Source organism: Felis catus, chromosome A3 (genome assembly GCF_018350175.1).
Source record: "Felis catus isolate Fca126 chromosome A3, F.catus_Fca126_mat1.0, whole genome shotgun sequence".
In the NCBI taxonomy this organism is placed as follows: domain Eukaryota; kingdom Metazoa; phylum Chordata; class Mammalia; order Carnivora; family Felidae; genus Felis; species Felis catus.
The window spans coordinates 87,228,112-87,249,365 of record NC_058370.1 but is presented as its reverse complement, the minus strand read 5'-3'; the positions used below and the strand labels follow the sequence as shown (position 1 = coordinate 87,249,365).

At 42.1% G+C, this 21,254-nt stretch overlaps 1 long non-coding RNA gene across 2 annotated transcripts in view; it reads left to right on the top strand.

Annotated features, from left to right (window-relative positions):
- Positions 1–21,254, top strand: part of LOC109498211 — a 51,268-nt gene that overhangs the window by 13,399 nt on the left and 16,615 nt on the right. The window contains exon 4 of one of the 2 annotated variants that reach the window (XR_002740838.2): positions 7,393–8,653. The exons of the other annotated variant lie outside the window; for it this stretch is intronic. This is a non-coding gene — a long non-coding RNA (uncharacterized LOC109498211). Of the gene's footprint in view, positions 1–7,392; positions 8,654–21,254 lie in introns of those variants that run through there. 2 annotated transcript variants of the gene reach the window in all.

The window sequence follows — 21,254 nt, the reverse complement described above, 5'->3', positions numbered from 1 at the left end:
GAGGAGAACATTCTACCAGGACCCCACCTCCTACTGTGCCTGGTGCCAGCCCAAACCCCCAGGGCATGCAGATGAGGTAGACAGCACAGCCCTGCCCTACCCTTGTGGAAGTGACAGTCCTTCTGGGAAGAGGAGACCAATGCCCATGGAATTATCAGGAAACAATCCAGTCCAGGTGCAAGGTGCTGGGTAGAGGCTCCAACCACGCAGAAAAGGGAGGGACGGATGGCCTGTGTTAGCCAGAGTAGGTTCTCAAAGGAGAAGGACTTAAACTGGGTGCCTAGGGAGACGAATGAGGGAAAGCATCTGGAATGGAGGGGGAAAAAAAAAAGGTAGAAAGAGATTTCTTAATAAAATGGAGTCACATCTAAAGAGTTGTTGGGAGTTTTCTACATAATGGGTTATTAATTATGGAAAACTCATGAGAGCCTGGTTCTCTCTTTCTCTCTCTCTCTCTGTTTCTCTCTGTGTGTCTCTCTCCCTGTCTCTGTGTCTATCTGTTAATGTGCATTTTCTCCAGTTATGAAACTAGAAGACAGCATTCTGTAATCTGTACTTTCAAGAAAGTAGAGGCAGACCTCTGAGGTGGCTCAGAGTCATTTAAAAATTATCATTAACTACTAAGGGTGACTCTCCACAATGCCCTGTAAGCGGGTAGATCAGGTAGGAGTGGGTCATGATTCATTCTTCCTCACACCAGAAACCAGGCACCCTGGTGGGGTAGGACGTGGCCCCTGACTTCTCTAGAGCCACTGACAGAGACTTTCTGGAGGGTTGGATGAGCTTGCTCAGCCCGCCTCTCCTGAAGGCTGCTGGGACTTACTGGAAAGGGTGCAGCTCAGGAAGGGAACACCACATCAAATCTGGGGAATTCAAGAATGAGGCATCAAAGCCTGAATCCACTGCACCCTTCACCCACAGAACTTCTTTCCCTAAGCATCTCATAGGTTCAAAACATAGGTCCCAGAAGTTTGGCCACAAGGATGGGCCTTATACATCATCTGCTTGCTTCACAAGCAAGGACATTAATCCTGAAGAGTTGAGAGATCTACCAGAAGTCACAGAGCTCATGCCTATCAGACTGGAGCCCAGGCTTCCTGGCTCTGAGTCAGGACTCCCTTGACAGTACTTGGTAATATTAACAACCAGAAACCAGCAAACTATTTCTATAAAGGACTAGAAAATACTTTAGGCTTTGCAGCTATCACAGCTACTCAACTCTGCCTTTATAACTTGAAAGAACTCATATAAAATGTGTGAACACATGGATGTGGCTGTGTTCCAATAAAACTTTATTTATAACAACAGGAGGCTGACTGGATTTGGCCCACTATCCGCAATTTGCTGACATCTGAACAAGAGTATTGATCATTTATTGATTCCTTACAATGTTCCAGAGCCTGTGCCAAACATTTTGCAGGCATTCTCTCAATTCTCAACAGTCCTGTGAAATTGTTATTCCTACAGTTCCACAGATGTGAAAAGCAAGGCTCAGAATGATAGATAACTGGCCCAAAGTCTGGAAACTGTAACTAACAGAGCCAAAAGTCTCCCTAGGCCAAAAGTCTCCCTAGGTCTTAAACTCCAGGGTCTTAATTAATCATCAATAGACCATAGTACCTCCCAGATGCATTAAAACCTTTGGCTTCAGATATTTAATGAAACTCCTTTGAAGATTGCTCCTATCTAGACATACTGAGAGAGTAAGCAACCCATTCCAGTTTGCCTGGGGCTAAGGGGCTTCCCAGGATGCAGGATTTTCCATGTAAAACTGGGATACTCTCAGGCAAACCAGCATGGTTGGCCACCTGACAGGCATTTTGAGGGTACATTTGTGGCCTGCTCAACAGAACAAAGTAGACATTTGTGGCTACCTGAGGCAGGATTTGAACTGAGGCCCATTGCCCTGGGTAGAGCAGAATGCCATAGAATAAAGTCACATGACAGACCAAGGGAAGAGGGTTTCTGGGAAGAGAAGGATGACAAGGATGAGTAATTTCTCTCAAGAAGCCATGAGGAAGTCATATTTATGCTTCCTGGTTGGACTGAACCATTCTTTCTATTTCTCCTTAGACTTACTCAGTCCTCCAGGACCCTTGAAGGACTCCTGCTAGAGGTCTACACACTCCTATTTGCACAATAATCAAATAGGGAAGGAGAAATCACTGGAGCACTGGTCCTAGTAGAGGGCCAGTTGGGGCTTTGTATGTATCTGAAACACACTTGGGTCCCCTACCTACTTTCCAAGATGTCACAATCCAATCTGCCTCCTTTGAGAATCCTTTCCCCCTTTTGCTCTCCCAGTTTCCTCTCTGCTGTGTTCCTATATCACTCTGTACATCCCTCCCATAAACTGTGTTGCTGTCATGAGTGTATAATTATCAGTTTGGCTTGTCTATCTCCCTGATTAGACCTTGAGCACAGTGCTGGCCACTCCTATTCAGCACCATGTACCAGGTGCCTAGAAAAGAATATGTCAGAAAGAAGTTCTCAATAAGTGTCCACTGAAAAAGAAATGTATTAGTCCAAGGGAAGAACATTCCCATTAGACTTTTAGGATACCATAAATGCTCCACATTTGTTTTGTTTTTGATAAATGGATACATGTATGGTCACCAACTAGGATGCTGAGCACACAGTGCGTATCCTTTCAAGCTTCTCTCCAGAGGTTGGTCCAGTAAATTTTAGTCTTTCCAATCTCTTAAGACACCATTTCTCAGAACAAAGGATAAGAAAAAGAAATTAAAAGTATCCGGATTGAAAGGAAGAAGTAAAACTATCTCTAGTCACAGATGATCTGATCTTGTATGTAAAAAATCCTAAGAAATCCACTAAAAATACTATTAGACCTGATAAACTAGATCAGCAAGATTGCAGGATACAAGATCCAAATACAAAAAATCAATTATATTTCTATGCATTTGCAATGAATAATCTGAAAATGAAATTAAGAAAACAAATCAAATAAGAAAGAAAAGAAAACAAATCCATTCACAATAGTATCAAAAAGTAAAATATTTAGGAATAAATTTAACAAAAGAAGTGCAAAATTTTATACTCTATTCTAAAGACTACAAAATGGTCTTGAAAGAAATTAAAGAATTTAAATGAATGGAAAACCATCCCATGTTCATGGATCAGTAGACTTAAAATTGGTAAGATGGCAAAACTCCCCAAACTTACCTACAGATTCAACCAAAATACCTATCAGAATTCAGCTAACTTCTGTATAGAAATTGATCAGATAATTGTAAAATTCATATGCAATTTCAAGGGACCAGAATAATCAAACAGTCCTGTAAAAGAACAAAGTAGGATTCACACATCCCAACTTTAAAATTTACTACAAACAACAGTAATCAAGACAGTGTGATACTTGCATAAGGATATACATATAAACCAATGGAATAAAAATAAGAGTCCAGAGGGGCGCCTGGATGGCTCAGGTGGTTAAGTGTCCGACTTCGGCTCAGGTCATGATCTCACAGTTCGTGGGTCCAAGCCCTCCGTCAGGCTCTGTGCTGACAGCTCAGAGCCTGGAGCCTGCTTCAGATTCTGTGTCTCCCTCTCTCTCTGCCCCTCTCCCATTCATGCTGTATCTCTCTCTCTCAAAAATAAAATAAAAACATTTAAAAAAATTAAAAATATTAATAAGAGTCCAGAAATAAACCCATACATATAGGGTCAATTGTTTTTCAACAAAGGGTGCCCAAACCATTAGATGGAGAACACTCTTTTCAACAAACGATGCTGGATAACCACATGCAAAAGAATAAAGTGGGAACCTTACCCCATACCATATTCAAAAATTAACTCAACGAGTCATTAAGGAAATGCAAATCAAAATTACAATGAGATACCACTTAATAACCACAAGGATGGCTACTACAATATTAAAAAAAAATAATAACAAGTTTTTATGAGGATGTGGAGAAGTTGGAACTCTTCTGCATTGCTGGTAAGGATGTAAAATGATACAGCTGCTGTGGAAAATTGTTCCTCAAAGAGATAAACATAGAATTACCATATGACCCAGCAATTCCACTCCTGGATATTTACTCGAGAACTGAAAACATATGCCCACATAGAAACTTTTACATGGTTGTTTATAGCAGCATTATTTATAATCACCAAAAGGTAGAAACAACCTAAATGTCCATAAACTGATGAATGTATAAACAAAAGCACCATATCCATACAACGGGATATTATTTAACCATAAAAAGGAATGAAATATTGATACGTGCTACAACATGGATGAACCTTGAAAACATTATGCTAAGTGAAAGAAGCCAATTACTAAGGACCACATATTATATGATTCCATCTATATGAAAGTCCAGAATAGGGAAATCTATAGAGGCAGAAAGTACATGGTTGTTTAGGCCTAGAGTGGGGTGGGAAGTTGGAGGTGGGAGGGTTGCTAAAAGGCACAGTGCTTCTTTTTCAAGTGATAAATGTTCTAAAATTAATTTTGGTGATGGTTGCACAATTCTGTGTGTATACTAAAGAGCAGGGAATTGTACACTTTAAATGGGTAAATTGTATGGTATGTGAATTATATCTCAATAAAGCTGTTCTTAAAAAAATGAAACTCTATTCCTCCCCCACACTTCCATACACCCACACAAAGCCATGCTGTCTCCAGATCTGTTCCTGGAACTTTTTAAAATTGGGTCAGCTCATTCCCTGACTTTAGGAAACTGATCCTTACTTGAGACTTCTGGGCCCTTTTGACAGTTTGAGATAATTGGCCATTTACGCACAAGGGCAAAGTAGTACCTGGATAATTACTAAAGCCACAGTCCTGAATCACAGGAGTTTGGAGTTTGGAAAAACACATCAACCAACTCAACAGCCAGGTTTCCATGAAAGGAGGCCTCAGCTTCTGATAACTCTCAAGTACATTCCTAACACACTCCACCCTTCTCTAGCTCCTCCTTTACCATTTTGGCAAATTTCCCTCTCCCTTCCCCCTTTCCCCACCCCAACAAACTCTTGACTGAGGAAAAGCAAGAACATTCCTGCCATCCCCTTTCCAACCGAACTCAACCGCCTCCAGCCCCCGGCTCACAGGCTCACACGTAAAGGCCAACTGAACTCTCTGATCTGAGTTAAAAGCTTTGTGTTGTGTGTGCTAACAAGCTGTGTGTGTGTTGATGGGGGGGGGGGGGGGCCTTTTTCCTCTAGCTTGGATTACCTAGTTTCCAAGTGGGCCAACTCTGGGAGAAACCCTCCCAATCAATGCCTTCAGTTGAGGTCTAAATGTCCATGCCTCTTACTCCAGAGGAATAAGAAACAGACCAGAGGAAAAACATGTTGCAACACAATTATTGCATTATTTCTTTATAACCAAGGTCTCCAGGTGGGGGGTGGGTGGGGGATGAAAGATTTTCATACTTAATGAATAAATGCCTTGTAGTTCTCTTGGCTTTTCTTTAAAGAACTCCAAACACATCGCAAATGTTCTCTCAGTCTTCTGTATACCACCCCCTCATCAAGGAGAGAGCTGGAGAAATAAAGCCCATTTCACAGATCTAGAAATGAAGGCAGCAAATAACCTGATAACTTTACTGATCGCCAAACAAGTTCTCAGGCTACAACTCTCATCCTCAAATTAATTTCCCACATTCCTTCGAATGTTCCTCCTAGAGTCCCACTAGGCCAAACTCCCTTCTTCCATGATGTCACCACCAAAACCCAGTCCATGCTGATCCTTGCTTTTCTAGAGCACACAGTCACTAGTTATACTGTATCATATTCGCTAGTCTTTTTCATGTGGATGGGGTATCCTAGCAGAGTGGTGCCCTGCAAGAGATTAAATTTGTGGGTTTTTTTGTTTGTTTCTTCATTTTCTTTTTTGTAAAAGGAGAATTCCCTGCTTCTTCGAGGCATTGGCCATGATAGGAGATAAACTGGCCTAGAAAATTTTTATCTGAAAGAAACAAATATATAAGATTTTTAAGACATGACAAAGGAAGAACATCTGTTGAACTAAAAAATAAACTGAACTGAAACCCAATTCAATGGAAATGGAAAGGAATAACCAATATAGAGTGTTGGGATGGTTGGTTGGTTATTTATAAACCAACCAATATAGAGTGTTGGGATGGTTGGTTATTTATAAAATAATTTAGGGGTGCCTGGGTGGCTCAGTTGGTTAAGCGTCCAACTTCAGCTCAGGTCATGATCTCACTGTCTGTGGGTTCTAGCCCTGCGTTGGGCTCTGTACCGTCATAACAGCTCAGAGCCTGGAGCCTATTTGGGATTCTGTGTCTCCCTCTCTCTCTGCCCCTCCCCAGCTCACGCTCTGTCTCTCTCAAAAATAAGCGTTAAAAAAATATTTTTAAAAATAAAATAAATTAATTTAGATTTTGACCTTACACTGTATATCAAAATCAATTCCAGGATAATTGAAAAGCTAAATGGAAAAAAAAAAAAACAGATCATAGCTGCTGTGATGGTTAGTTTTAGGTGTCAACTTGCCTGGGCCACAGGATGCCCAGATATTTGGTCAAATATCACTCTGGTTGTTTCCGTGAGAATGTTTTTAGATAGATTCTCATTTAAATTCATAGACTGAGTAAAACAGATTGCCCTTCATAATGTATCTGGGCCACACCTAATCAGTCAAAGACATGACTAGAAGAAAAGATTGACCCTTTCTTGAGCAAAAAGGAATTCTCCTGCCTGATGGATCTTTGAATTGGAACATTGTCTTTTCCGGGTTCTACAGTAGCCTGCACCCTTCAGACTCAAACTGGAACACCAGGTCTGAAGATTTAGGGCTTACCAGACTCCATAATCATGAGTCAATTCCTTATAATAAACCTCTTTATACACACACTCACGCACACAGACACACACACACACACACACACACACACACACACACACATACCCTGTTGGTTCTGTTTCTCTGGAGAACCCTGACTCATACACTGAGGGGGAAAAAAAAGTAGATTATAAACCTCGGATTTAGACAGGAATTTCTACTCTTAAAAATGATGATAGGAAGATTCTACTCCTGAAATCATTACCGCACTGTATGCTAACTAACTTGGATATAAATTTAAAACGTAAGTAATAATAAAAGTTTTTAAAATGATAGGAAGGACCATATGGCAGAAATCCTCAAACCTCACCTCAATCTGTGCCTCAGAATTATCAAGGGTCCTGAGCCACTCCCAGGAGTCTACTGGAATTCGTCTGGGACAACACTATGGCACTGGTATTTTGTTAATGCCTCTCAGTGATTCTAATACACAACCAGGCTGACAACCACTGCCTTAAGAAAAAAGACTAACATGTTTGACTGCATAAAATGTAATGCCTAGCAGGCTTCCAGATTTAAAGTCATGCACTAAAGGTATGCCTTCCTCCTTCTCGCAGAAATCATTTTAAAACAGTAAGAACGAGAACCAGAAATATAAACTCCACTTTTGATGAAATTAAGAGCCATCTATAACCCATATCATAATCATGCAAGTAGAAGAAGAGAAATGATGAGGCAGAGGAGAAACATGAGTACCTAAAGAAAGAGTACCAATGAGAAGCAAGATATTGCTAAGCAGAACTCCTAAGCCACTCAGAAACTGGAGGCACCCAGAAACACAGAAGAGAGAATAAGGTGTGGGGCTAAAACAGAAAGATTGGTTGAAAGCCAATGGAAACCTTTAAACCTACGGTGATCCCTTCCTCAGGCAAGCGAACAGGTGACAGCACTTTCCCCATCTCCAAGAAGTTTAGTCTCTGGAGAAAGTGAACCAGAGAGACTCCAAATCCCAGGCACCACCAGGAAGGAGTGGATGAAATGCAGACCCCAAACCAGGAGCTAAAACAAAGTCTGCACGTTGAACCATAGTGAGAACCTTGGCCCCTTTTGCTTGAATGGCTACCAGAATGCTTACTACCTGATTTATAACCCCAGGCAGGGGGGTGATGGCTTGACCAAGTGTCTAACTTGGGATATTAAAGGTAAGGGTGGGGAGCACGAGCTCTTCAATAGAAATGTCATTTGCGAGAAAGACAAGAGTCTGTACAACTTCCCCCATGAAGCTTCAGGTGCAGCAGGAGGAGCCGCTTTCCTTGCATGATGAGAAGTTACTAGAAGTGAGAGCCTCCACTGACTGGTGGCTTCAGAGCTATCTCAACTCCATTGAGCAAACTTCTAGAGGAGTGGGTTTATCCTCTGGGACAACTGTCAACACAGACAAAACTGGCCTTTACAGGAAAAAATGACTTCTTAAAAGTTCCTGTATCAATAAAGGAAAATGAGGCTCACTTTGATCATAGGATAAAGTACTGAAAGCCTCAAAGCCCCTCCATGGTTTGACCCTGCAGCCCACCTCATTCCAGGGACCCTCACAGACTCCAACACTAGCCAGGTGGAGATCCTCTTAGCAACCCCCACATGCCAAGCTCTCCCCTGCCTCCCAGCTTTCATCAGCTCTTCTCTGTCCCTGCAACCCTCTCTCTACCCCCAGCTCCTACTTGCTCCAAATGGTCCAGAAGCAAAGATGCACTGCTTCCTCCATGATAAGATGTAGAGAAAGTTTAGGCAATGGTTCTTAGAAAACAGAACTTTGCGCGTCTAACTTCTGCACATCTTTCAGGTCTCACCCACTGAGAAGCTTTCACTGTCCTCTCTCCCTTACCCCTCAGAGCTTCTTTTTTTTTTTAATATATTTTTTTAACGTTTATTTATTTTTGAGACAGAGAGAGACAGGGCATGAACAGGGGAGGGGCAGAGAGAGAGGGAGACACAGAATCTGAAACAGGCTCCAGGCGGTCAGCACAGAGCCCGACACTGGGCTCGAACTCACCAACCGTGAGATCACCAACCTGAGCCGAAGTCAGACGCTTAGCCAACCGAGCCACCCAGGTGCCCCTACCCCTCAGAGCTTCTTTGAGGTACCACCAAGCAACTTCTCCTTGTGTTAGAAAAGGAGCTCCTCCTACTGCCCCTGAAGCTTCATGGGGGAAGTTCCATAGGCTCTTGTCTTCCTCTCAGTTATGAATACCTATGCCCTCTAATGTACATGTAAGGAGATGTCCTGTAAGATGATGGGGAAAGGTTGGGGCAGATGGCACGAGCCACTTCACAGCCTTCTGGACACTGCAGAAACATTGGTGGATCACCTGGGTGGCTCAGTTAAGCATCTGACTTTGACTCAGGTCATGATGTCATAGTTGGTGAGTTAGAGCCCCACTTCGGGCTCTCAGTGCAGAACCCACTTTGGATCCTCTGTCTCCCTCTCTCTTTTCCCCTCCCCCACTTGTTCGCAAGCCCGCCCTGTCTCTCTCTCTCAAAAATAAATAAACATTTAAAAAGAAACATTGGTAAAGGACCTGAGAGACCAATTGTCCATCCCATTGGTTCCCATGGATGCAGAGAAATAGTTCCAAGGATGGAAGTGGCCCTGTAAAGGAAGGAGGAAGGACCTTTGGGTGTCCAATTGTCTATCAGCCCCACTATTAAGCCCTTGGGTTCAGTAAGACAAAAAACAACAGAAAGTAAGTGGCAAGCTCTGATCACTAAGGAACTCAAGACTCCATCACTAATATTGCCTCACTTCCTCTTTTTTTTACAATTCAGAGTTTTCTAAAATTTTCAACAAATATTAGTTTGGGGGAGGCTATTTATGTATTTTTATTGTGGTAAAATACATGTAATGTATAATTTACCATTTTACCCATTTCACATCATACATCTCAATGGCATTTCATACATTCCAAAACATTTTCATCACCCCAAAAGGAAACCTCATACTTACTACACAGTCACTTCTCATTCGCCCCTCCTACTAGCCCCTGGCAATCATTCATCTACTTTCTATCTCAGTGAATTTGCCTATTCTGCATTTAAACTTTGTAAAAATGGAATCACCCAATATTTGTCCTTCTGTATCTGGCTTCTTTCACTTGGCATGTTTTCTAGGTTCATGGTGCAGCATTTTTCAGTACTTCATTCCTTTTTATAGTTCAGTAATATTCCATTTTATGGATATACCTCATTTTATTTATCCATCCATCAGCTGAGTTTCCTCTAACAAGTATTACTTTTGCAATCAGGAAAAAAAATAATACAGTTTTGGATTGTTGTTTGTTTTGTTTTACTTGGGTTACCAAATCCCTTCTGTTCATGAGGCAGGAGGAGATTCATGTTCTAGTTTTTCTCCAGCCACTGAACAAAGGCAAATACCATATTTTTCTCAATTCTAAGGCTCATGGTGTGTGTTTTTGTTTCTTTTTGTTTGTTTGTTTGTTTTGAGAAAGACAGCGAGTGTAAGCAGAAGAGAAGCAGAAAGAGAGGGTGAGAGAGAATCCCAAGCACACTCAGCATGGAGCCTGATGCAGGGCTCAATCTCATGACCATGAGATCATGACCCAAGCCGAAATCAAGAGTCGGATGCTTAACCAACTGAGCCACCCAGGCGCCCCCTAAGACTCATGGTTTTTGTTTGTTTCTCGGTTTTGATTTTTTTTTAATGTTTCTGAAATGTGAGTGCATCTTGTAATCTATTTACTTTTACTGGGGTGTCTCTTTCTCCTTTCTGTAAGGGTACTATGTTTAGACAATTTTAAAACACCATCAATAGTAAGAAGCTCCATTTTTTTATGTACCAAAAAAGCAAAAACAATGGCAATCTATTACACAATGCTTTGCTACTCTTATAATGTATCTGAACTTATTAAAAGAGGAGTTCTTTTTATTGAACATAGATTTTTATCTTATTCCATCCTTGGGCTTACATTCAAAAGGAAAATTAACAATCAATTAAGATTTTCCTAGGGGTGCCTGGGTGGCTCAGTCAATTAAGCATGCAACTTCGACTCAGTTCCTGATCTTGCGGTTCACAAGTTCGAGCCCCGTATCAGGCTGTGTGCTGATGGCTCAGAGCCTGGAACCTGCTTTGGATTCTGTATCTCCCTCTATCTTTCCCCCTCCCCCACTCATGCCTCTCTGTCTCTCTCAAAAATAAATAAAAACATTAAAAAATTAATTTAAAAAAAGATTTTCCTAAACTTTCTACACATTCAGAGTCCAATCCTTCAGAATCACTTTTCAACTCAGAGTCCTCGATGTTCTCCTATTGGTTATGTACATACTCTCTTCTGTGGTCCCAAAGCTGTTGGTGACACAAACCTTCTAAAAGGAGAGTTTCATCATCTTCCAAGCCACTGCCACCCATTCTTCATGGATTAAAACTGACATTTCCAGAAGTTAATAGAAAGTTTTCAGATAATAACCAAAGAGTCTTATTCCTTCCTTAAATGATTTGCTGACTAAAAGGTCAAAGAGTGGAAACTGCCCATTCAAGCCAACAGGAATAACAATCAAATGAACATGTGTGCGTGCATGCACCATGAACACTACATCATGATTACCACCTGCTCTAAAGCCCTCCTAAGGCATCATCTTTTGCAAGAAAACCCCCAATTAAAGAGTTGTTTAATTTTAGGGGCACCTGGGTGGCTCAGCTGGTTAAGCGGCCAACTCTTGATCTCAGCTCAGGTCTTGATCTCAGGGTCATGAGTTCGAGCCCCACTCTGGGCTCTGCAATAGGTGTGAAACCTACTTAAAAAAAATTTTTTTAATTGTTTTAATTTTAGAATCCATGGAATGTGATGTTAAATCTATGAGGCTCTAGAATCAAATTCATTCCAGCCTGTATGATCTTGCTGAAAAGACTAAGAATAGAAATACACAAAGAAATAGCTATGCATCCCATGTGGACCTTTACCTTGAAGTAATTGGGGGAGCTGTGGACATCAGAGCTTCAGAAAAGACTTTCAGAAACCATCCAAGCTATCCTCTCGCTATAGATGAAAACCCTGAGGGCCCCAAGAGGCTCAACGGCTCGCTGCATCTGTCTCAGATGGAAGAAAGCCAGTCCTCCTGTCATACATGCCAACATGTAGGCGCACCACACACAGTCCTAACGGCTAAGTAAACTCATATTACATCTTGCCGGGAAAAATTGTAAGAGACTTTCAGAGGGCCAAAAAAGATTATGAGCGCCATTCATTGTCTGTGAATAAGGTGTAGAAACAGATAAAAATGGGAATTCCTTGTATCCTTAGAAATGCAAATGAATTATATCTAGTGGAATGTGTATCACCCTCCGGATAGTCCAGTTTAGCGTCTACTTGTAAATTCATTCCAGCATCCCCTATTGTCTGTATCTCTGTAGTTCTTTCAATTCCCCTTTGAACGATTGCAGCATTTTCTGGGTCCCTTATTCATTAATGATTTAAATAAAATCTCTGGTGTGCTCATTTTACATTTGTATGAGAGTCGTACTTTTACCTTTGACAAATTATCCAATAACCGTCTCTAAGACAGAATGTCAGTCAGCCACTAAAAATTATGTTTACAGAGTTTTTAGCTTGAATGACAACAAAACTGTGTAAGAAATAATGTCAGGTGAAGAAAACAAGCTATAATATTGAAAAATACAATGTGATTCAACTATGTCAAAAATATAAAGAAAATCAAATGGAAAGAAATAAGACAAACTATAAATAGGAATTGCCAATACTTAGTACTTAGGTACTAGGGGCATGAGTGGGGTTTTTGTTCCTACTTCATTTTTTTAAGTTTATTTATTTATTTTGAGACAGAGAGAAAGAGAGAGCGAAAGAGCAGGAGAGGGGCAGAAAGAGAGAAAGAGTCCTAAGCAGGCTCTGAGTTGCCAGTGTAGAGCCCAACAGGGGGCTCAATCTCACAAACCACAAGATTTTGACCTGAGCCAAAATCAAGAGTCAGATGCCTAACCGACTGAGCTATCCAGATGCCCCTGTTCCTGCTTCTTTTTTTTTTTTTTAATTTTTTAAGTTTATTTGTTTATTTTGAGAGAGAGAGAGAGTAAGAAAGCACAAGTGGGGTAGGGGCAGAGAGGAGAGAGAGAGAAAATTCCAAGCAGGCTCAGCACCATCAGCACAGAGTCCAATGTGGGGCTCAAACTCTCAAACCATACATCATGACCCAAGTGGAGATCAAGAGTTGGATACTTAACTGACTGAGCCACTCAGGCACCCCTGTTCCCACTTCTTTATATCATTCTGCACTTGGCACATTTTTGCAGTGAACATGAATTCATGAATTGCTTTTACAGTCTCTCTGTCTCTGTCTCTGTCTCTGTCTCTCTCTCTCTCACACACACACGCACATACACACACACACACACACACACACACACACACACACACATCTTTGAAGAGGAAAAAATAAAACATATTCTATACTCAAAGCAATACCTAAGACACTGAGAAACAGGTAGAGCAGGGATTAGGAAACAAACGGCACCTGCAAGACAACAAATGACCAAGTGCCTCCACAAGGGAGATGGAACTGGCCCTTTGCCAAGAACTGGAAGGGCCTCTTGCATTTCATGGATATTTTATTTTTCCTTTTAACAATGGAAATATGCATGGTTCAGTGTTTGCTCCTAAGAAAACAACTTCTAGACTAATCAGTGTAAAATAAATAAAGATTTAAATTTAAATTATATGTATAGCCTGGAAAAACACCTCCTCAGCCTTTAATCTCCACCAAGATGCTCATTAGGCAGTTTAGTGAATGCTTATTACCTGTCCCTGTCAGAGATAGTACCAGGGCCTTTTCTTTTCATCAGGAGACCTACCAGAACCACATTCTGGACCCTTCCAGAATTACATAAACCAGAAAAACACTCCAAAACTTTGTGCTTAACGGAGTTCAGTTACTGGTGCAAAAAGACACATGCCACATAAGGATGAAGTTTAATGCTCAAATACGGTAATGAGTTTGTTTATAACCATTTTTATATCTTCCTTTATAACAGCAGTGTATTTGTATGTTCGTCAGATGCCTTTCTTAGGCCAAAGCTCAGCTCCGTCCCACTCCCCCACTTTCCCTGGTCTGATTCTCTCACAGTTGCTACCACATTAAGAAAGGAGAAAAGGCATGGTGACCCTGTGTAGTTAACTGGTAGCTCAAGCCCTCCATTAACCCCCCAAGTTCTCCTCCCTCTGGAAAGGGAGAGGAGGGTTAGCCATGGAATCCATCATGATCCATTTGTGGACAATGAAAGTGACTCCTTCCTCACTCTTGCCTGAGTAAAAATAAATTCACAGAGAGATGGAGAGGACCCGAAGTGGGGTGTGCAGTAAGAAGGCTTAGAGAAGAAGAGATTTGCAAGAATCGGCACTTCTGAGCAAAGCCCCCAGCTGCTGAGAGAAAGGGCTCGTCCTGACCATTTCTCATCTGGGGCTACACTTGGGATATTCATGTTTATTATTTGCACCACCTGCTAGGGACTAAATTGTGTCCCCCAAAATTCATATGTCGAAGCCCTAACCCCCAATGTGACTGTGGAGATGGGGCCTTTAGGAGGTAATTAAGGTTGAATGAGGTCATAAGGATGGGGCCCTGATTCTACAGGATTAGTGTTCTTATAAGAAAAGACACTGGAGAAGTCACTTTCTTTCTCCTTGTAAATACTCAGAGGGAAGGCCTTGTGAGGACAAAACAGCCATCTACCACCGGTAAGAGAGGCCTCATCAGAAACCCACCATCCTAGACCTTGATCTTGAAATTCTCAACCCACAGAGCAGTGAGAAAATTAACTTCTGTCATATTTTGTGATGGTGGCCTGAGTAGACTAAGATATCACCCCTTATGTTCTTAAAGAACCTGTGACTTTTTCTTAAAAAATTGTACATCTATCCTTATTTCATTTAAAAACATTATGTGGGTTGGGGCAGCTGGGTGGCTGAGTTGGTTAAGTGTCTGACTCTTGGTTTCAGCTCAGGTCATGATCTCACGGTTTGTGAGTTCAAGCCCCACATCAGGCTCTGTGCTGACAGTGCGGAGCCTGCTTGGGATTCTCTCTCTCCCTCTCCCTCTCTGCCCCTCCCTGACTCACTCTCTCTGTCTCTCTCCCAAAAATGAATAAATTTTAAAACATTTTTTAAATAAAAATAAAAACTTTATATGGGTCCTTTCAAGAGCAACAGTTTTTAATTATTTGATTTTATAAAATCAAATAAACTAAGACATTTTTTAAGCACTTACTATGTGCCAGACACATTATGTGAAGCTCTGGAGGCATAAAGATAAATAAGACACAGCCTCTGGCTCAGAGAGCTTATCATCTGGTGCTGGGAGGACCAGTGTTCTCAAATAGGGGCTAATGCCTGAGCTAGGTCCTAGGCTGACCCAGCCAAAGTCTGGGGAGCTGAGGCTCGGCAAAATGAGCCTTGATTTAGAACAGTCTGGAAATTCAATTTCTGATAATTCTGCTCCTAGAAATGTCAGGGCTGCCCTGTGAGCTTCTATTGGCAGGCTTGGGAGATGTGGAGCCCAGGAAGAGAGGAGAGGACAGTCAGTGTCCATCAAAGATTTAGAAAACCTTTCTGCTTCTCACACATCCATTCACCCTGTGCCCCAGCAGGTGAGTAGGACCACCCACACCAAACCCACACCCTCTCGGCCACCCAGCGCCTTCCTCTGGCTCCCTCTGTTCTGCCCACCTCCAGAAACCATCTGTGCCCAGAAGCACGTTCCCCTGGATTTTTAAACCTAGTTTGCATTTCAAGAGGAAGTTAAGTTGCATTCCTCGATTGACTTTATATTTACCTCTTCCACTGGCTGGCGCCAAGCTGCTGGAGCCCTCTGGACAATAAGCCTCTTCTCTTTGAAACAGGAAGTGTCATTTGACCCAGCCTAAAAGAGTGGTCCTTCTTGGAGCCTCCTGGAGGAGTGCCACCCAGGATTGGCTCTGGTGCCTCCGTCTGCCTCCTCCACCCCCTCCTTGGGCTGAGGGGGCCGTAGGGTGGGATCAGGTAGTCTCTGAGGAAGCAGGGGATGGGGACCCAGGAGTAATCCTTACTTAAAACTTTCCTATAGCTAGAAATGGAAAAACTGGGTCATGTTTGCTAGAGAAAGACCAGTGTTTTGGTCTCTACCACTTTTAATCTAAAATAAAGTAAATGATAATGGGGCACCTCTGTGGCTCAGTTGGTGAAGTGTCCAACTTTTAAATTCGGTTCAGGTCATGATCTCACAGTTTGTAAGTTCAAGCCTCACATCCGGGCTCTGCGCTGATGGCATGGAGCCTGTTTGGGTCTCTCTCTCTCTCTCTCTCTCTCTCTCTCTCTCTCTCTCTCACTCTCTCCCTCCCCCTCTCTCCCTCTCTCTCTGCCCCTCCTCCACTCACACTCTCTCTTGCTCTCTCTCTTAAAATAAATAATAATTTTTTAACTTAAAAAAATAAAACAAATGATAAAATTATTGTAATGTAATTATAGATTGTCTGTTCCCCAAGCTGTGAGTTTTTCCAGGACAGCAACCAGGTCGTACTCATTTCGAATCTCCAAGGACAGAATTCTGAGTGGCCTGGAGAATGAACATATTAAGGCAGGAAGGAAAGATGGAAGGAAGGGAGGAAGGGAGGGAGGAAAGATTCAGTGGGGCAACTTCTCTCCATTTCTCTAAATAATTTTAAGTTATGATAGACTGAGAATTTAGATGTTCTTCTATCCAGTCCAGGTTACACAATGCCCTGGGACATACATGCAAAGTTTCTTGGCTAAAGTACAGAATATTTGTATTATTTCCCCAGGGGTGCCCAAGGCAAGGTTGCAGGACTGAGATAAGAAAATTCAGAAAGACACCTCAAAGCTGTCTGTTCTCACCACTGTTAGTTTGCTCTTGAAATCAGATTGACAGGAAAAGATCAGTGAAGTTGGCTTTGTTTCACTGAACAGGTTGCTCAGTACAAACAGACTATTTCACATAAAATGGTCTAATTACATTTCAATGAACCTTCTATGACATATTTAAGCAGCCCAATTTGCCTTCTCTCTTGGGAAGGTATTATATATGAAAACAGTTTTGTCAGATTGTAATGCTCTATAAAAATGTCAGCTAATTAATTTTTCTTTTTAGTGTATTTTTTTTTTACATTGTATACAAGGCTAGAGTCCATGTGCAATGTAGAACAGTAGGTAGTTTCAAGTATCTTTGAAGTCACACAGATCTTAGGTTCAAATCCAGACTCTACCTTAATCGTCATGTGACCCTAAGCTAGTTAATTTCTATGAGCTTTAATTTCTTCTTCTGTAAAATGACGTCACAAGAGGTAGTGGGCAGCAGACATAACACATGTAAGTTCCCAACAGAGCACCTGGCCCAAAGTAACTGCTCAAAAACATCAGCTAATTAACAATAAATAATAACAATTAATAATAAAAACATAATAAGTATTAGCTATTACTAATCAGTTTATTACATGTAGGGAAGTTAAACTCTTTTGAGGAAGATAAGATGTCTGATCCTTTCACCCAGACAAGCTGGGGCCTGGGATATTGAACAAAGTTGTAGCTTTGTGTCCACCACTCCCCCATCCATCCCCCAACCCAGAAAATCTACTGCCAGGCAGCCTCTCCAGGAGATTCAGCAACCCAAAGACATTGTACAGAGAGGAGGAGACTCTGAGTTTGAGAAGGCTGAAGGGATACCATCAGAACCAGATGAACTCAAAAGCTTCCAAGTAGAAAGTAGAAGAAGAAGAAGAAGAAGAAGAAGAAGAAGAAGAAGAAGAAGAAGAAGAAGATGATTAAGGAAATTTGAGACCCCAGAAGAAAGGTTGCAACTTCCTCTTACTTCCTTTTACTGCTAGAGTCTTCATTTACCTGTGGCTAGGAATTCATAAAAGCACCACCAGGGCCCAGATCTCTTCCCCATCTTTCTCCGACCCAGTGTTGTACTAGTAAGTGTTTAACAACCAGCTTGGGTGGGATGGCCTTTGGCATATAAATTTTACTGATATAAAGGGTGTCTAGTACATAATTTACAAATAATAGTAAAATATACAATACTCTTTATTGTGAATACCATAGAGCCAAAGGCTTTCACGGATTTTTAACAACCTCTTGTACGGATAGACAACCTAAGATCACAGTTGGCAAATGAGTATAGATCTGAATGATTGTGGGTTCATATTTCATTTATAGTAACAAGTGAGTTGTTCATTATAATACTAGAAGAATATTTCCTCATTTGTGTGCCATTCCCAATATAACAGCTACAGATATGATACACTTGTAAATTCAATCTTTATCATTAGTATTTTCTCCATCACCTCAAGTTCCAGAATCATTGTATTTGTATCTTCACTGAGAATATTCTTTCCTCAGATATCCACATGGCCAGCCCCCTCACTTCCTTTACACCTTTACTGAAAAGTAACTTTTTTAATATAGCCTTCACTGTCAACCTTACTAAGATTGCAATATCCCATATTCAAGCATACATAGATATGTTCAATCCTCCTTCTAGGCTTTATTGTTCTTCTTAGCATGTACCACTTCCTAACATTCTCTATATTTCACTTGCATATGTTAGTTATTCTGTCTCCCTTACTATACTATACTATAAGCTCCACAAGGATAAGGATTTTTGTCTGTTTTGTTCACTGTTGAGTCCCCAGTGCCTTGAACAGTGCCTGGTACATAATAGGTCTCAGTAAATATTTGCCGAGCAAATGAAAGAATGTAAGAACTCACACATCTAATCAATCTAATGAATCATCTGGCCTCACTGGTTCTACCTTCTAATAACATTCTTATTCATCCTCTGGTCTCTATCTCACTGCCTCCACACCACTGCAGCGGGCTAGACATGGAGATGCACCACGTAGACCCCTCTTCAAGAAAGGACTTGCCCTGCCAACAGCTCCATATCAGCGGAAGAGAGCCACCATCCTAAGGCAGCCCAAACCCAAAGACTGACCAAGACAGGGGTGTAAATTCCCGGCCTTTCCATGCTAATGAAGGACATCTGTCGAGCCAAATACACTCCAGAGCTTCCAGTGGGGTTGGCCATGGCTTTGTCATGCCTGTAGAGGGGAGGAAAACTTCTCCCTTCTTCCCTTCTAGAGTCTTTAGCTGATCTAATAATTAAATTGACATAAGACAGGTTAAGAAGAAAAAAATTTGGGGACACCTGGGTGGCTCAGTCGGTTGGGCATCCAACTTCAGCTCAGGTCATGGTCTGACAGTTTGTGGGTTCAAGCCCCACATCAGGCTCTGTGCTGACAGCTCAGAGCCTGGAGCCTGCTTCAGATTCTGTCTCCCTCTCTCTCTGCCCCTCCCCTGCTCGTGCTCTGTCTCTCTCTGTCCCAAAAATAAACATACATTAAAAAAAAAAACTTAAAAAAAAAAGAAGAAAAAAAATTTAATTTCATATGTACAGGAACCCCAAACATATGAGGCTAAAGACAGTCAGACACTTGAGACTCATATGCTATCCTGAGCTAAAGAGAAGGGGGTGGGATTTGTGACTTCAGGTGAGACAGATCAGAAGCATTCGGGGTGTTATGGCCATAGTCAGGGAGGGTCTGGGACTTCAAAGGGGAGGAAGGCAATTCACAGGAAAATGGGAAGGGCAAAAGTTTGGTAAACAAATGTTTGCCATACCATGCAGATAAGTCTTTTTGATATAAAAGTTATCTCTGGTATTAGCCCTTTTCCTGGTACAGGCTCTCTATTTAAATTCCTTTAGGTGGTTAAGGGAGAAGTGAAAAAAAAAATAACAAACTCTCCCTGAGTCAACTGGGCCTTGATAACCTTCAGCTTACAACATCCACGTGCCACCGTGGCATGTTTTGGGTCACATATTTTGCTCCCCCTCACCTGCATTGCAGTTTGTCTTCTCTCTCTGCCCACTCCTCCTTTCTCTCCTCTCCTCCTTGTGAAAGAATAAATGCCCTGCCCACCAAACTCATCCTAGAGTTTTCTTCTGGGAACCCAAAAGGCAGCAAACAACTCCTGTCTCTCACCAGCGTAGTCCATTAACTGCCTCTCTGGTCTCCCCAGTAAGTCTTCCCTTCCAACCAATCCCCCACCCCCACTGCAGCCAAAGAGATCTTTTCTAAACCCAACTCGACCCCATGCTTAAAACCTTCAGTAGTTTCCCGTTGCTCTTAGCACACAGAAGCAAAACATAACCCAGAAGGCCAGGCATGGTCGGGTTCCTGCCCACCTCACCTGCCTCAGGCCCTGCCACTGTCCTGGCACTTGGTGCCCCATCCAGATAAGCCACTTTCTGATGTATCATAACCCTTCCCACTTCTGGATTTTACTCATGTGATTTCCCCTGCCTAGGCCAAGGGTTCTCAACTCTGGCTTCACGTTAAATCCCCTGCATGCTAAATCTGCCTTTCTTTAAATCTCAGTGCTCAGGCCACATCTAAGACCAAGCAGATCAGAATCTCTGAAGAAGCACCCAGGCTTCAGTATTTTTCAAACCTCCCAGATGATTTCACAAAGCAGCCAAGATTAAGAACCACTGGCATAGAACCCTGCTACTCAAAATGAGGTTCCCAGGCCGATAGCTTTGTCATGTGGGAGCTTTTTAGAAATGCAGAAATGTAGGCCCCATTCCAAAACCAAGATGTCTAAAAGACTGGGTGCACAGTAAAGTCGAGTGCTGGCCTAGAGCACAACCTCCCACCCTCACCTCACTTCACCTACTGACTCACACTCACCCTCTCAGTCTTACTTTCCCAGTGAAGCCTTCTCTCGCTTCCCCATCCTGACACAGTCGAGTCCCTGGGTGCTTTCCTGGCGCCCTGTGCTGCTTCATGGCTTTTATCACCACTGAGCTGCAGTCATTATGTAATGATTCTATGGATGTCTGGGTCCCCTGGTAGAAGGTGAGTTCCATTAAAGCAGGAATCAGTTCCACTTTGTCCATTATTATGCCGCCAGCACCAAGAAAGGTGCCCAACACATAGTAAGTCTTCAGTAAACATTTGTTAAATCTTTAAGTAGCTTCCAAGTCAGCTAGAGATCTCCCAAGTATTGCCCACTGCTAGAGGAGGAGGTGAAGAAGTGGCAGGGGTGAAAGCTTATTTGCTATGAAGAGAGGTGTTCTGAGGCTATGTGAGAAACTGCTTGGCAGCCCCTGGAGGCTGCGATTCTCACTGATAAATAGGTTGGTGCCAGACCTGAAGGACACAGGAGCTGTGAGGGATATAACGTATCATCTGGATGAGACAGAATAGAAGTGAGTAAAGGAGGAAAGAGATGAAATCTAGAATGGTAGAGGATCAAGAGTGTTCAGTGACCAAGAGAAGATGAAGCACAGACAAGTACTAGTAGATGTTAGACACACTGGACACTCCATCTTAGTATATTCATTGATCTCAGAATTTTATTCTCTCTCTCTCTCTCTCTCTCTCTCTCTCTCTCTCTCTCTCTCT